Source organism: Rhinopithecus roxellana, chromosome 1 (assembly GCF_007565055.1).
Source record: "Rhinopithecus roxellana isolate Shanxi Qingling chromosome 1, ASM756505v1, whole genome shotgun sequence".
In the NCBI taxonomy this organism is placed as follows: domain Eukaryota; kingdom Metazoa; phylum Chordata; class Mammalia; order Primates; family Cercopithecidae; genus Rhinopithecus; species Rhinopithecus roxellana.
The window spans coordinates 174,498,355-174,516,620 of record NC_044549.1 but is presented as its reverse complement, the minus strand read 5'-3'; the positions used below and the strand labels follow the sequence as shown (position 1 = coordinate 174,516,620).

Sequence of the window (18,266 nt, the reverse complement as noted above, 5' to 3'; positions counted from 1 at the left end):
AGGCTAGGCTAAACTATAATGTTCAGTAGATTAAGTATATTCAATGCATTTTTGAATCATAATATTTTCAACATATGATGGATTTATTGGGACGTAATTCCATCATAAGTTGGAGAGCATCTACATTTTTACTTTCTCACTCTCTGCTTATACAATCCTGAAGGAAACAGAGGCCCTGTAAAGTTTTCATAGATACGAGAATATGTACATTTAAAACTTCAAGAGTTCTTGTGTAGGCTTTAAATTTTTCTCTTACTATAACTCACATTATGAAATATGTTTTTACTGTAACCTATTATGGACATGTATATGCAGTATAATGGAAGTAAAATTTTAACGAAAGCTGCTGACACTTCATTCTATTCTGTTCTGTTCTATTCTATTCTATTTTATTCATCTATTCTATTTCATTCTTTAAATTGCAGACCACCAGTTATCAAATTTATTTTGTAACACATTATATTAATTATCTATTCCCGTGTAACAATATTGCAACAACCTTAGAAGCTTAAAACAGCACTCATCTATTTTCTCAGTTTCTGTGGGTCAGAAGTTCATGCTTGGCTTAGCTGTATTCTTTCTCTGCAAGGCTAAACTCGAAGCATCAGCCAAGGCTGTGGTTTCATCTGACATTCAACTAAAAACAGACTCATTTCCTTGCTTACTTGGGTTTTGGCAGCATCCAGTTTTTTGTGAGCTGCACTGGATGGACAGCCCTGTTTCTTGCTGGCTGTTAGATGGAGACTGCCCTTAGTATCTTGCTATATGACCCATTTCATAGAGAAGCTCACAACACGGCAACTTGCTTCTTTAACGCCAGCAAGGAGAGACTCTACTTACAAAGCAGGTACTGAAATCTCATGGAATGTGATCAAGTACAAGTAATCATGTATGCCCTATACTTTGTCACATTGTAGAATACATCACAAGTCCTGTGTACACTCCAGTAGAAGCAATTATGAAAGGAGTGAACATCAGGAGGAGGGGACCTGTCTGCCACAAAAATTAATGTATCAATTTCTGAAATTTGAAAACCACTGGTCTTCTTCTCTAGTTAACTCTCTTCCTATGATAATAATTTTGAGTATCTGTTCCCCAACAAGGCAAGAATTCTCATTCATACTTTTTCCAACTCATTAATGAAACCACAAGAGCTAAAGGGCTTGCTGAAGATCATATAATTCTTTAGTGGCAGAAGCAAAACTAGCTACACTTTTTTTTTTACCTCCAGTCTCAAGATGTTTTCATTATATCCAGCATATAGCAGAATGTCTAGCAGGTAGTAGTCATTCAATATATGTGTTTTGAATAAATGAATACATAAGTAAATGACTATAAATCATAGTATCTTTCATGAAATTCTTGAAACTAGTCAATTAGAAGTGCTACTAAATATAGAATATTATCTTGGCTTCTTAAGAGATCATTTAAAGTCTTACTGATTTTCTCTCTGGTCTTTGACATTCTATATAATCTTATTATATGATGTATATACTTTTCTTTTAAAAAGTTAACGCCAATCTAGAATACATCTACTTCTCTATATGTTCAAACGCAAATGTTCTCACAATCTAGAAAGATGGGCTTGACATAAATTCTAGGCAATGATAGTTAAAGAAAACTTGTAAGTAATTTAAGTACATATTATATTATTCCATATGCTTACGCATAGGCCAATGATGGCCCAATAATTTTCATTGCATCATAGTTGTGAAAGTGTTAAGAAATGAAAAATAGCTATCAATTTAAGTATAATTATTTTGTCATTCTACATTTTCAAGCAATCTTACTATTTAGAACAATGTTTATTATCCATCACTACTGCCCCAAATAGGGCCAGCTCTGAAATGAGAGTTTGAAGAGCTTTTAATTTGTAAATTTAAGAATCATAACAAGTAACAGCTTCTCTCTTTGTCTCACTTTTCCAGATAATGGTCATTTGAACTGTCTGAGTCTGGAGGTTGCTGTTAACAAACTGAATTGTATTGCTGCTGGGCTAGTTAACATTCATATTAGACTTTCAAAACAGTGTGGAGAAAACAGTCAGCTCTTTGATGGCATTTATGATGGACACACAGCTGGGCTAATGAAGACAATATGTCAAGGCTTGAACAGCAATGATTTTACAGATTTTTGAGACATCTATTTGGGTTTATAGAGCTGATTTCCTCTTTGGAGGCTGCATTCTGAATTAGTGATAACCACCTTTATAGAGAAAAGATTGAATATGAAAGGTTCAAGGAATTTAGGCTACAGATGTAATTCTAGGACTAGTCAGACAAAAAGAAATACTGTCTGAAATGACTCTGAATTTAAATTAAAAATTGGGTGTGGCATTTGGGGTGAGAGTGGGAAAGGTTAGGAAGGGACAATGAGTCACTAATAAGAAATAAACAAATACCACACAGCATGCATCTTTATGAAGATCCTTATTACTCATATGCAACATGTGTGAGAGCTTCCACTTTGAGAGAAGACAAACTAAGTAACAGCCATTTCTTCAGCCAGTATTTTGTCATTTCTTGTTAAAGATCTTTTAAACTAGCCACTTTTTCCTTAAACTCCAATAAGTCCTGCTCCCCAGAATTTATTTTCTTTTAACTTCTAAGTTCTCAAGATTATGCTTGCTTATTTTTGTGTCTAAGAAACAACTTTATTTCTGTAAGAATAGTATTTTTAGAGAGGGGGTGAATTTCTAGAGTGAAACTGATTTGAAAATTACCTAACTTTAAAAAAGTTTACAGTCCCACAGAGCTAGGTAGTCACTGCCTGCCTCCTAATAAGCTACTTCTGGATTGTGGGTATACTCTACTTCCCAAGAAGACAAAAGACAATTTATATAGTTATTCAATTTCCTGATCATAATTTTGTAGGTCCCTTTGTGGTAGAGCCCTAAAGCTTTGTCAAGTTACTTTACTGGCAAAAGAGTGCCCCGTTTATGATCCTAGCAAAGTCCATGTGAGCACCACTCAGCTTTAGGCCCAAATTGGTAACCAAAACCTACTCAAAATTTGAAAATCATCAAAGCTTGCAGTTAGCTCCCTGGCATTTTCCCTTTGTGAGCTCATTTTTACTATGTGCCTTGTTGCTTTACATTATCTTTTTCACAGTCATAATTACTATAATAGCTAACATTTATTGAGGATTTACTATAAGCTAGGCACGGTGCTGAATATTAGATGCAGATTGTCTCATTCATACAACAAGCATAGGAGGTAAATATTATGATCGTCATCTCCAATTCATAGATAAGAAAACCTAGGGTTAGAAAAGCTAAAAAACTTTCCATAAATCACAAAGCTATAAAATCAGAGTCCTAAGATATCAGTCAGGCAAAAATTCCAGGCAATTTGGTCTGCTCAGAGAACGGTCTTGAAGGCAAGTACTTTCTAGATTTGAGCAAGTACACCTCTGTTAGTATTTTTTGAAGACTTCCATAAGAATTCCAATTTGGAAGAAAGACTTAGGAAATTAAAGTATTTGTCTACATTTGAAATTACTACACAAAAGAAAAATTCTTTTTTAGTTGAGAAAGCTTTGGCGATTATCATTAATAAAAAAATCAAACTTCAAAATGTGCAGTTATATGAAATTTCAGGTCTCCATATGAGCCACTGAAAATATGGCAATGAAATAAAACTCCAGTTTGGACTAACACTTCTGTGTGTCATCTCTGCAATTAAAGTTCTCCTGCCCTCCTTTGAAAACAATGTTAAAATATTATGTTCTCCTTTAATTTTCTTTATAAATTAAAAATAATTATTGTTCTTCTATTTCTGGCCAAAATAGAGTAACAGGGACAAAATTTACCTGTCTACCTTGTTAACTGTCTTAAAAACCACTGTTTCAAGTATTTTGTCTCATGTTTATTTTTTCAGGTACAACTCTTCTGAAAGATAGTTTGGAATTTTTTTAATTCAATATACACCTACCACAGAGTTCAGTCATTTCGATCCTATTTATTTACCCCAAAATAATGAAAGCATATATATCCACACAAAGACTAATCAGCTCTGAGCTATTCATACATGCAACAACCTGGATGAATCTAAAAATAATTATGCATAATGAAAGAAACCAGACACAAAGAGTACATACTGTCTAATTCCACTTATATATAAAACTAGAAAATACAAATTCACTTGTAGAGATGGGAAGCAGATAAGTGATTGTCTGAGATCAGGGTGAGGTGTGAAGACACTATTGGGGATGATGGATATGATATGTTCACTGTCTTGCTTTTGGTGATAGTTTCACAGATACAAATCTGTGTGTAAAGACAGGTCAAAGTTACTATATTGTACATCTTAAATATGTGTATTTTATTGTTTACTATTTTTCTAACAAAGCTTTTAAACTTTTTGTAAGTAATTATTGACTAAAACTTAATCAAAGCCATGGGACAGAGCACTGTGTTCCTTTCCAAGTACTCTTATCTTTAAATTATGATACACAGCCCTCCAGACCACTCCCTCCCTGCCATCCCATCCAAATCCCTCATAAAACATCAGATTGCAAAAGATAGGAAAGGGTAGCATCAGCAGAAGTCTGACTCTCAAGAGACAGTTTTAATTCTCTATGTCATTTAGCTCTTTTAAAAATGATGGACAGTTGCCGCCTTAAAAACAAAATCCGTTTTCTTTTCCACAGGTAAGTATTTTTAGAGGAAATTTTACTATCAATATCTGATTGAGCATATTTCTATTCCCCCTAGATTTAATGTTTTCCATCTGCAATATAAAAGGGAGATAATGCACAATTATGCTAGTAAGACTCTCTTTTCCAATAATGTTTGCACTTCTCAATACTACATTTAAAAAGGAAATCGTAGCACTTGAAAAGTTAAGTAGGAAGATGAACAAAATTGAACAGAGGAAAAATAACTGTCTGAAGACATGTTGAAAACACATTTAAAGACAGTCTGTCTGAGATAGGAGCTGAGCTGGCCAATCCATCTTTTAAATAACTGAACGTCATTCAGGTGTCAAGTATTTGACCTGGAGACTGGAAGGGCAGGAGAGAGACCAAAAAAAAAAAAAAGTCAAAATATAAAGAAAAAAAAGTAAAAGTAAACGATTTGTCCTAGGAATCAGGCAACCAAGGTCTAAACTTCTACCCTCTGCCTGGGTAAACTGTTGCTGCTTCTTCCTGTGAATCTTAAAAGACGTACAATATACCTCATTTAATGACTTTGATTGATTTATGAAAACTCTATCCCCGTGGGAAAAGCTGTTAAATGAAAAAAGATTTCTTTTAAGTAGAAAAATTATGAAATGATTCCTTCCAACCCCCATACCCAAAATATATCAAATAAATTATATATATATATCAATTATCAATATACATCAAAATATACCAATTAAAAATATCAGTTGAACAATACATCAATTGAACTATAAAAGCAAGCTTAGTTAAGTAGCAAAGAATAACATGAAGGTTAGTAAGTATATAGCTTGTACTTAAAATACAATGAATTGAAAGCTCATGGCACTTAACAGGGTAGGAAGAAGAAACTTTATAGAAAGTGGTAGTTGGGGAAGAAGGACTGCAAGGAAATTATTTGGACAATTCATTTTTTATTTCTGCATCATTTTATTCACAAATTGTTCTTAATCTTTTGTGAATTTGTGGATTTCTTGAACTCAAACCAGACTTAAAAAATACAGTTATAGCACAGAAAAAATCTTTAACGGCAAAGTAAAAGCTAAGCAAGAGAGTCTTTCAAAACACATGAAAATAGCACACACATACAAAAAAAAAAAAAGAATAAAGAGATGTACAAGTGACACCTCCTCAACCTTCTCACTTGGTGTACATATGCACAGTAAATTATTTTGGGCTCAGCCAAGCATGGGAGCAATTCAAATAGATCCATATGATATTCTCTGATTAGAAACTCTTGTGGAGTAAGTTGGTGAGTGTATCTTTGCCTGAAACAGTCATGTCAAAATATAGCTTCCTATAGCATATTTATTTAGTATCATTTTGGTGAAAAAGTGGTTATACAGAATAGAAAAGAGTTGTCCAAAAATAAGTGGTTGACCTTTCCAGAGCCATTACCTGCAGAATTGTTATGTAAGTCTGTTCCATACCCATAAAGGAATACTCAGCTGACCCAACTGATTTTCTCTTGTTTTTTCAGGTTAGTAGAAGTCTGTATGTTGTGGTGGAAAACAACTTCAGCCCTATAGTCCAACACTGGCCTATCAAAACTTGACCTATGTTTTACAGAACTAGAACCTCACTGGTAAGTCACATTCTTAGAGTTTCCCCCACCCCTAACCCCAGTCATGGAAAATAAATCAAATCATTGTCACTCTTTCTTAACGAAGAGTATACATTTAAAACTTGAGTAAAATTACAGGAACTGTCTGTGGCCTTCAAGGGGGAACTTGAAGTCTCAACACTGCAGTTGTCTAATCAGAGGATCCAAGATGCATATACTCAAGGACTTTATACTTGGCATCCTCTGGAGACAGTACATAACCACCAGCTTGGTTTAACTGGAGATTCATTTGGGTTAGGAGAAATTATGTAGGCAATGTACTTAATCAATGGAGGCCTTATGCCTGAAGACTTATAATAATCTGAATTTGTATGTTACTTTTCCTCTAATGGAGTGGAATTCCAAATGAAAAAAATCAAACAGCATGTGCATAAACATTAGATATAATACCCAAATTTACAAAGCCTTTATAGATATGCAAGTGTTATTGTGTCTGTCCCTAGCTTCTGTACAGAATTTAATGGGTAGCTGCTACTATTTTATTGTTGTATAAAAATGAGGAAACTGATAAGTTGTCTAAGGGTGCACAATCAAAACACATCAAAGCCATTGTGAAATACAGGTCCCCGGATTTCAAAAACAGGTCTTCTGCTTATAAATTCAGACTTTTTCATATAGCCATAAACTCCAGAATGGGAAAACAAAGTTACTATCAGAAAAACTTCTTTTAGCTGGGCGTGGTGGCTCATGCCTGTAATCGCAGCACTTTGGGAGGCCGAGACAGGCGGATCACTTGAGGTCGGGAGTTCGAGACCAGCCTGGCCAACATGGTGATCTCTACTAAAAATACGAAAATTAACTGGGCGTGGTGGCAGACACCTGTAATTCCAGCTACTTGGGAGGCTGAGGCAGTAGAATCGCTTGAGCTCAGTGATCCGAGATGACACCACTGCACTCCAGCATGGGTGACAGAGTGAGACTCCATCTAAAAAGAAAAAAGAAAGCTTATTTTTCCCCTAATCACCATAATATTCACTATTAAGTAATGGAAATAGAAATAATTTACTTAGCAAATGCATTCTGGTTCAAATAATTTGTATACAGGCTATGCAAACATAATAAGGAGAGATTCTTTTTAGTCATCTTGCTTTATATCACTAATTACACTTTTATTTAATGATATTTTAAAGAAAAATGTGTTTATTTTCAAGTAAAAAAGTCATATATGTCCACCAAGGAAAGCCATAACAAATATAAACTACATAAAAAAGATAACAGCTAAATTTCTGAAGCATTCCAAAAAAAAAGACAAATAGAAGGGTGTCAGATTAGGAAAGTATGTCTTGTAAGGTGTAATGGACAGACTGATTAGCTTAGAGATGTGGATCTCAAAGTGGTTCTCAGACCAACAGCATCAGGGTTACCTGGGAACATGTTAGCAATGCAGATTCTCAGGTACCGTACCACACTTAATGAATCAGAAGCTCAGAGTAGAGACTAGCAATTTGTTTTCACAAATCCTTCAGGGATTCTGATACAGCTGATGTTTGAGAAACACTAGCTTTGAGTAAACTTAAGAGGGTCACGTTAGTATTTTTAAATCATTGGAAATCGGTTTGTTTTGTTTTTTCTTAAGTGGGACTCATTTGTACTTCAATACACAGTATGGATATTTAGAGGAAGTAGTTTTTGACCTAACACAGATGAGCACTTCCAATTGAATAGTGCTTTCTGAGAATGATGCTGCCCCCTACAAGTGAATAACTGGGTTTCTATAGGCTGGAGCTGCAGACAGGTCACTATGTGCATAGAGGATTGTATTAATATGATCGTGGCTCTTTATAGCTCTGCATTACTAACAGTCTGTTTTAAAGCCTTCCTCAATACCCAATGTCTCTGTGTTAATGATGGTAAGGACTGGGTAACATCTGTTGTTGACAACAGATGATAAGAGAAAGCCCAGCTTTATACTCTCTATAATCTTACATCAATGCCCCATTCCTCATCTAACTTTTTTTATGTATTAACACATGGCCTTGGCATTACTAAATAAGAAGTCCCTCACTTAGAACCCAATGCAGTGTGATAAAAATTATTTTGAGATCAGGAGCTCTAGTTTTCAATTCTGCTTCTCTTCTCAAGGAGTTCTGTGCCTTAGTTTCTTCTTTGTAAATTTAAATGGTTGGAGTAGAGGACCTGTTAAGTGTGATTCAAGCTGAAATTGTATGTACCCCACACTGAGTTTCTCTCCTATACCCCTAACCCATTCAACAATCACACCACCAGTTTTCAGGACTCACACTAGGATAGCCATCTACCATTTGTTAGTTGGAATGTTCTTTCATCCAAACAAGAAACTTATGCTTTTTGCAGTTTTTTATTCTAGCCAGGTTCTAGGTGCTGGCCTGGAACTATAAAACAAACATTTCACAAAAAGTAATGACAATATACAAAGGAAAGACAATTTCTTTGAATATCTGTAATCTCAATATGGAGTCTGGCTGTGGATGGCCAAGAGATAGTTTGCTTAACTGGAAAAAGTTTTTAAATGAGGCTGGGTGGACGATATATCTTTGCATCATTACAAAGAAGAAAAAAGAGAAATCTCACAACTGAAGAAAGTGAAATCCACTTTACTTAATGCGGACCTCTGTCTCTGGTGTGCAGGTCCTCTGTGTCCAAAGATAATTAGCACTTTATAATGCTAATTATTATAATTATGTCTGAGAAAAAAATCATTAGGGGGTAGGTCCGTTCACTGATTTTCAATTGCCCCCTCTATTTAAAAATAAGGTCATTTTTCTATGAAATAGCTTTAGGAGCTCAAAGCAGAAAGAGAGTTATAGAAAATCCTGTGTAGGTATAAGCCTGAGTTTTTAATATTCTTATAACTCTGTGATGTGTCTGGGAACTGAACCTGGAGGAAAACAGTGAACCTATTTAGTCTGGGAGACTAGAAATCAGGACTCAGAAGAGTAAACATTCCCGTAATAGTTAGTCCTCAAATAGTCATTCATTGACCATGCACTGGGTGCCTGGCAATGTGCTAAGCTGTTTCTAGATGCTACCTCATATAGTAACCATCACAGTTACACAAAGCAAGTACTAGTACTCCATTTTCATAGAAGAAGAAGCAAAATCTTAGAAATTAGCTGCCCAATGTCGTGTACGTAGGAAAGGAAAGCTGGATTCTGATTCATATTTGCTTGCTCCAAAGCACTTGTTGTAAACACTTCACTATCCTGTGCTTACATGTAAATGTGCCATTTCTGATAGGGGTCTTGAAATACCGAACTAAAGAATGGTGTAGGGGATGGGCAGTTTAGAAATACTTGGAAATTTGGTTGTTTGAAGGAAGCCCACTCTCAGATGGTAGGAGATCAAGCTAACAGAATAGCTGAGAATATTTTCTGAGAGCCCCAGAAGTATAAAAACAGTCCAGGGGGAAGAATTTAGGACACAGAGTGAAAATAGCCTGCCTCTGAAGACCAGCTTCATTTCTTCCCTTCTGGGTGTTAATGAAAGAGCGCTTTAACTTCGCCAGGCCTCAGTTACTAATTTCTAAAACAACTCCTACTACCATTACTAGGATCTTACTGCTACTATTACCACCATCACCACCACATCAGTTACTGAGAACTGAACTAGATGTCAAGCAAAAATGCTAAACACTTCATATACATTATCTTTTTAAATACAAAATGTACTGTTAATCCAGTTTTACATATAAGAAAACTGAGGTTCAAAGAGGCTAAGTAATTTGTATGTGAACATGCTTTACACTATGTAAAACATCTTATTAGTAGATATCACTATTATTAAGAACCTATCAGCTGAAGAGGAAGAATTGGCCTTTTATCTTTCTAAGATGAACAGTTGTCTTTCTGTTTAATGGTTTTTTAAAAATCCCCCTGTGACAAGCTCCAGAGGACAAATAATTTATTTCTTGTGTATGGCTCTCTAAATGAATTAATTGATAGGCATCCCATTGTCAGTCTCAGGGATGTGGAGATAAAACAGGCATGAGATGTTCTTTACCAAACTAATTTGTGCTTTAAACACATAAATTATATATATATATATATATATATATATATATACACACACACACACATATACACGTGTGTGTATCTATATATTTGAAGTAAATGTGTATTTACCATCTCTCCTGCTCCACTTTGAATTCAAGAACCCGTGTCTTTGTTGTGTCATTGCACTGTCAATTGAGAAGTTTTGTTTTGTTTCTTTGAGTATTAGTAAGTGGAATTAAATAGTAAATATTGCTGGGGGAAAGAAAGGAGGAAACAGCTCTTCCAATCCATCCCTGTTTCCATTCAATTAAAGGAGGGTAGAAAAAATACTTATGATAATTGTAATAAGTATAATAGAATAGCAGGAGCCACTCTTTTCCTTTCAGTAGGCCATTAGGTCAAAACTATTTTCGTAGTAATACTAAGATGATATTTGCCTTTTCACTGTGTTGGCACTTGTACTGATAATGCAAAAGCAGTGGAGTCTTAGCAAAAATTAAGACTATGAAAACAAACTGCACTAGGAGTAATTATATTCTTCATTACTATTTACTTGCAGGAGGAAAAACCATTTTCGTTTAAGAAAGTCCTTGGTGAAGTAGTAAAAAATATTAATTTTATTAAATCTCAACCTTGAGTACAAGTCTTAAACATTCTGAGTGATGAAAGAGAAGAATATTTGAAGTGCTTCTGCTGCATACCAAAGTATGACAATTGTCTCAAAAAAAAGCACTTGTGTGACTGTTTGAGATGCCAGCTGCACTAGTCCCTTTTGTTTGAGAGCCACCATTTTTACCTGAAAGAATGTACAGACAAACTATGGGCATTCAAAGTTGAATATTTTGCAGACATTTTCTTGCAAATAAATAAAGACGGCCTGTGGCTTCAGGAAAAACAACTGACAGTATTTTCAGCCGATTATAAAATTAAATCTTTCAAGAGACCGTGCCTTGACAGCTCCCCAATACTTCCAAGAGATGGAAGGTAGCATTAGTAAATACATTTTTTAATGTTATATAACAGAATGTTTTAAAGATTATAATATCTATATAACCATGAAGAAGAGTATTTTTCAAATGACCAACACATGGTGTTACATAATCATGAGTGGGTAAAAATGCAAGATAGAAGAATGGATTTTAATGCAACAGAGTAGAAAACATTCACTTCCCATTTCATACTGCAACTAACCTTTAAGAAACTACAACTTGTTGAGTTTTGAGTTTTATCAAAGAATGTCTACAATTTACATGAAGAGTCTATTAAAATACTTCTCTATTTTTCAACTCCATGTCTGTATGAGTCAAGACTTTCTTCATGTATGTCAACCAAAAGCACATTGAATTATAGAAGTAGATATGAGAATCCAGTTGTCTTCTGTTTAGCCAGATATGAAGGAGATTTGTAAAATGAAAAACAAAGCTACTCCTTTCAGTACATGTCTTTTGGTGTGGAAAATATAATTATTTTTCATAATGTGTTATTTTTATTAACATATAGTGTTTATTACTGTTATTTAAAAATCAATATATACACATTTATAATATTCTCAGCTTTAATTTCTAAAATGATAAATATCAAAAATTTCCATTTCACCAAAACTCTTTGGGGACTTCAACTATTCTGAGCATACAAGAGTCTGAGACTAGAATGTTTGATAACTGCTGGTATAGGGTAATGAACAATTGTATGAACTGCCCTTGGTTTTGTAAATTGATTGCAGCATTTCCCCAGAGCAACTTGTAAAACTGTCAAAACTATTAAAATTTGGCTAACTTTTGACCAACAATTTCTACCTTTAATAGTTCATCCTTAAAAAATGTGAATTTCTGCAGACATTTATTTATCAGAATTTCATAATACTTTCTATAATGTCAAATAGCACTTATAAATAAATATACAGGGGTTTGTTTAAATACATTTTGATGTCTCCTTAAAATAGAATATCACATAACCATTAACAATATGTTGTAAAAGACTAATTGACGGCACATTTGTTAATATATTAAATTCAAATGATATAAAATCATAGCTGTAAGATAGACTTATTTTGAGAACTAAAATGAAAATGCTTTCTCCTCTCCCTATATATTTAAAAGTTTTATTTCTATATTTATCTATGTATCTGGAAGTTTAAATAAACAATGAGTAATTTATTTTTCAGGGATAATGAATGATGGGTTATTAGTGCTTTTATAAGTCTTTTATGTTTTTCTAACTTCTACAGAATGTGCATTTTTATTCGGAAAAACAGTTGACAAAAATGTGGTAGATGAATCACAACTTTCAGAATGACAGTCTTTTATTTCTGAGCTTCAGTAGAAAAGAGTATATTTAATATGTGAATGTAATTAGGAAAAAGCAGAGCAGGGAATTACTGGGGCACTGGGTGAATAGTTGGATAAAGAGCAGTTTAAGACAATTGACTTTTATTGATGACCTATTCTGGCTCATGTATTATGTTGGGGCAGAATTGAAAATATGAAATTGCCATTTTTATAGGTCAAAAATGTTGAAAATCAGCATTTATATGTTATTCAAACTATCTTATTTAATATAATAGATATTATTATTATGCCCATTACACAGTTGAGGAAATGAAGCTCAGAAGTTAAGTAACTTACTTGGGATAACAAGTTGTTTCTAAGCATTTTTTCCTTTCTTCAAAGTTCTGCTCTGGATCAACTTGACGGTAAGATCTTTTAAGTAGACAAATGGGATATCTTCATTAAATTACATGCAATTGAACTCTAGAAAACCTATTTCTACATATGTATGATGTCATTAGGTCCCCTACTAAGTATTCTGCCCTTGGATGTACAAGGTTATTAAAACTGTTTGGTATGCCTTTAATGTGAATAAATGTGTTATAAATAAAGGACAGATGAGTTATCAAGAGCTCCTCACCTGTCTTCTTCTAAAAATAATTTTGGAACTCTGCTGAGAGAGAAAAGTAGTATGATAATCTCTGAAGCTCACCATCTACTTTCCTCCAAAACAGCTAAAATAAAGCGTAAGTAAAAATGTCTACTGCGGTTGGGTAACAAAACCAAACAGAAGCCCCATTTACACTAAAGTGAAGAAAATACTGAAGGCAAAAAAGAGCTGAAAGCAAATACTAAATAGAAAACAAAAAGGGGTGGGAGATTAGTTCAAAAACATCTCAGAAAAGGTTGAAGCCTTCCACAAAAGTTCTAAAACACAAAATCAAGAATACACAGTTCCTACTTTAATATGAAAAGTTATAATGCAGAAAATAAAGTTGAAAATAGCAGAAACAGACTCTAAGTGTTAAGTTGAAGAAGGCCCAGAGTAAAGGTGACCTTGAGAAGGAAGAAGTCTAAAGAACTTGGATAAAGCTGCCCCAGTACCACCTGGATAATATATTCTTGGATGTAACTTATCCTAAAAATAACCAGGAGAAGCAAGAGCTGGAAAGAAACCAGTATGGATATAGATGGATGGAAGTGGGGTGAAGGAAGCATACGTATTTGGATCCATCCAAGCATTCGACCGAGATTTGCCCTGTCAATGTGAAATGTCAGAAGAGACACCCTTTGTTTTGGATATGGCAGATTTGACATAATTAAACAATTACACAGGAATTCTTAAAGGAGGCACTCTCAGGGGATTTACTATTCTGGTAAGTTGTGTTGATTCACCATGCTCCTCAGTGGAAGTTTTTTTCTGCTTGAAGAATAGCATCTCATCAAATAAGTATTTTGTGGAACTGATCTGGTCCCCAAACATCGTATATATACACATTCTTTCTTAGAGATGGGCTCTCACTCTGCTGTGCAGGCTGGAATGCAGTGGGGGGAATGCAGCTCACTGCAGCCTCCCACTCCTGGGCTCAAGTGATCCTCTTGTCTCAGCCTCCCAAGTAGCTGGGATTACAGGCTCATGCCACTGCACTCAGCTCCCAAACATCATTTTATGTATATGTAAATTCAAATTCAAAGAGTGAAGAGACTTCCCCAAAGAATGTGAACGTTTCCAAATTAAAGATCAACCCAGGTCTCTTGTATGCCACTTCACTGTTTACATGTTTTAATTGAGTGAGATATAAGTAAACCTTTCCTAAACAAGTGCTTTTCTAAACATTTTCATTCTACTTGTCTTAGTGGTATGAGTGAAGAGTGGAGAAAGAAGTACTAGTAGTGAGCATTGGTGTGGACAGCTTGTGTGATTCTATTTGGGGAAGGTGGAAGTTGTATGGAAGTGAATGATTTATTAGAGGGGATGAGAGAAGACTTAGAAAGTCCATAGAAATGCAGACTCCAGGTGGAACGCCAATCAGTAGATAAATATCGTTTAGGACTCTGCTCAGATAGTATCTACGGAAAAATGTAGAATATAACATTGACAATGCTGGGAGTAACTTACCCAGTTAAGTAAGGATAATGGGAGCCCCCTGATCCTTTGGACATCAGTTGAACTTAGCTTGAACCTTCAATTTTACAGCTGTGGAATCTACTACCTTCCCCAAGATAGCTGCAAATTTTCAAAATTACTGCCTCATAACTCCCCAGATTTCCTTTTTCCACTGCCATCTTGGAATGATTTCATTCCAACTAGTATAATTACTTTATCCATTCACTCTTTTCCATAAGAAATTCAATCACACATATGATTTCATTCCATTAGTAACTTTAATGAACACATAAGATCTTGGGAAGAAATCACATTGGGCACCATACAGCCTCCTACAACTTCCTAGCTCCCCTCCTCACATTATCTTCTACCTTCCCAAAGCCTGGCCTCCAATCAATAAAGTGAACAAATAATTTGTGTTGCCCAAATATGGACATTCTAAAGTTGAAATAGGGTGTTATTAATGACTACATTGCAACCACAAGTTTAAACGAGGACTATATGGAAGAAAGCTATATAATATCCTACTAATATATTAATATGACCAGTCTCCACTGTAAGAAACTCTATGGAAATGTAGCTTCATCTCCTGATCTCTGAGGGCTTCTTTGATTGGGACAGTAGACTTTCCTTAGGACCCCAGGGTATTTTGAATAATAAGTTTTTCTCTAATCCATTATAATTGTTTGGTTGTTTAAGTTATCATCAATGGCTTAGCCCTTCCTTTGTGTTGTTTATGCTCCTCATAAAATTTTTTTAAAGCAAAACGTAGTTTACCTCAAAATAATCATTTATGTACACATCTATTTTTTCTGCTAAACAGTAAATTCCTTTGGGGCAAAGACCATATCAAGTTCATTGTAGCAAAATGTTCTAGTTGTTCCTCACTATACTGTCTCCTTTTTCTATCATAAGAGAATGTTGTTTTAGCTTTAAAAAAAGGTCACTCAGAATAAAAACACATTTCTCAGCCCCCTTTGTATCTAGGAGTGAACAAGTGATACAGATTTATACAATAGAATAGGAGTACTAGTTATGTATATCCTTTCTGGACATGCCCTCTTTTTGCCAATTCATTATTCCTGCTAGAAGGCATATGCATATAAATATGTTAGTGTGGCAAAGACATTTTGTCTAGAGTAGAAAGATAACCATTTTGCGCCATGCAGTCAATGTCAACACCTTAGAGAGGAGAAAGTCACAATATCAAAAATTCCTGGGTTCCAGACATTATGGAGATAACATCTGACCTCTGAAATATTTCCTCTTGAGCTTTATGTGAGAAACAAATGCCTATTTTGTTTAAGCTACCACCAATTTGGGTCAACTTCACAGCAGCCTAATCCATTCTCAATGATAAACCTATCTTTGCATTTCTCAGGGTGTCTTATAAGGTATCTCACCCATCAGAGACGCTCAATTAAACATTTGGGGAATTGAAATAATATAGATAAGGGGACCCTGTGAGAGAGTAAGGGATGTTTAGTCAAAAGTAAATTCAGTAGAAGCCCAAAGAAGAAGAAAAGCTATTTTAAAAGGTTTGAACTTCTGGACAAACTTTCCTGGCATTTCCTAGCATACCAATTGGGAAATAGAGTCCCAAACCAGAGGCAGCACTGTGTCAGCCTATGGGTCTAATCAAACTCACAGATGGGTTTTGTTTGGCTTGCATTACACTTTTTTTAAAAAATGTGAGTTAGTTGCCAACATTCACAAACAGGAAGACTTCACATGAAAATCCAGATTTCTGGCTTCTTTTGAAAAATCAAAAGACCTGGCAACTTAGGCCACATATTACCATATGGCGACAAATTGGCTAGGACTATGGCATCCCCCTGTAGTTGGGACATGAGTTAATCAGCCCATGATGACAATGACATTGTCTCTCTGACATTGAAACTGTATGTCAATTGCCATCTATATCACAGTACTTGCTTTCTCACTTGTAAAAACTTGGCCTGCTTCTGTAAGTGACCCGACAAATAATTGAGATTGGAGCCTTACCAAGATGATTATGAGACCCCTGTTTATACATTGTTTTGTGGGGAAAGTCCTAGAGTGCAGGAGTTGAGTAGCAAGAATTAAAGAAATTGAGAGATACCAATAGAGCAGTATGAGCAACAGGGAAATCTCAGGCAACACGAATTTTAATGGCAGAAGGCATTTATTTGAGCAGGCGTGATGACAAGCCAGTGATCTCAATAGGCATATGACCATGATACTCTCTGCTGTTCTTTTAGCCCCACCAAAAGATGAAGTGGCCCCCAGGCCCTAGGTCTAATGTAAGAACCATATGCTCTTTCGAGCTCCTAGATCTTGACAGAAGTCTTGACAACTTAAATGGTGATTGGTGCTTCTCCAAAGACTTGAAAGACTGAGAGGCAAATAGATAGTCCATAAGTCTCCCCCCACTTATTGTGGTTTCAATAAGAAATGTGAAGATGGAAGATGAAATACAAGCAGAGACAAAATGAGGTTGTAAATCAAATCCTATTTTGCTTCCCTTGCTCAGAAAAGTGTGTTGAGGGCTTCAGAGAGAAAGATAAAGCTCACAATGTGAGGAGGGAGGGAGGAGACTTGCATTGAGACAAAAGGAAAAGTTGTATTTTTGTGTTTCAGTTAATCTCTTGATGGAGGTGGGTGTAGAGCCCCAGATGTTAGAGCTAATGCAATATGCATTGGTCCATCACATTGGGAAATCTCTAGTCTCTGCAACAAGGAATTAATAAATCTAGTAATTGTGTCATGTCTGTAATACAGGCTAGGAAAAAAATGTGTAAACCATTTGATAAATGTGCATGCCCAGATAGCATGTGTTTCTGAGGTCCTCCAGAGGGATTCACCCAAAAGGTTGCCCAGGCATTCTTTTCTTCCACTGTGTCCTCTGTAGGAGGAGCTGGCACAAAACAGAATGGTTGTTTATTTAGTGTGGCATTGGCATCTAATTAATAGCATCCAAAATCGATTCTTTATGCTTTGTTTCTTATCAACACCCCTCCCCAGAACACGAGTTCTCTAAGGCAATTAGAAATAATCATGGGCTTGCCAAAATGCTCTTTTCGATTTTCTAAACATTATAACTAGAATATGCTTCAGTTTTAGCTCTTAAGAGGCTCTTTTTTATTTAAATAAAATGAACAACTAAGCAGTTGTCTGAAGCATCAGGACACTATATATGTATCCAGAATGACATATGCAATATGCTTTGTAAAACATTTCTGAATTTCCCTTTTAATTTTTCTGCAGCATGTTGAAGGGTATGAATTTAAAAATAATTGTGATCACATCATCATCATTGATTCTTGTACCTCTTCAGTGTGCTAAATTCAACACAGAGGTATGGACGTGGGAGAAGTAAAAGAAAACTGAGAAGTAAAAATTTGCAAAGGATGTCTCTTGAGGACAGACTCATATTTACCATGATTACATCCATCTCTTTGCTGCTAGAAGATTTCCGTGCCATTTATGATGACAAGATATATAGGCTTGAGTAAATCAATGAATAATAGGAAGCTATGTTCCCTTGTGTACCCAAGGTGATTAATCTCTTAAGCCTGAGGACAAAATAATTTGAAAGTGTCACATGTCACAATTAACACAAGTGATTATTGACCACATTTACTTGGATGGACCCT

The 18,266-nt window shown here is 35.2% G+C and overlaps 1 long non-coding RNA gene across 2 annotated transcripts in view; it reads left to right on the top strand.

Annotated features, from left to right (window-relative positions):
• Positions 1–11,692, top strand: part of LOC115898391 — a 196,749-nt gene extending 185,057 nt beyond the window's left edge. For both annotated transcript variants that reach the window (XR_004058130.1, XR_004058128.1), the window contains exons 3-4: positions 6,143–6,247; positions 10,817–11,692. This is a non-coding gene — a long non-coding RNA (uncharacterized LOC115898391). The remainder of the gene's footprint in view (positions 1–6,142; positions 6,248–10,816) is intronic.
• Positions 11,693–18,266: the final 6,574 nt, after the last annotated feature.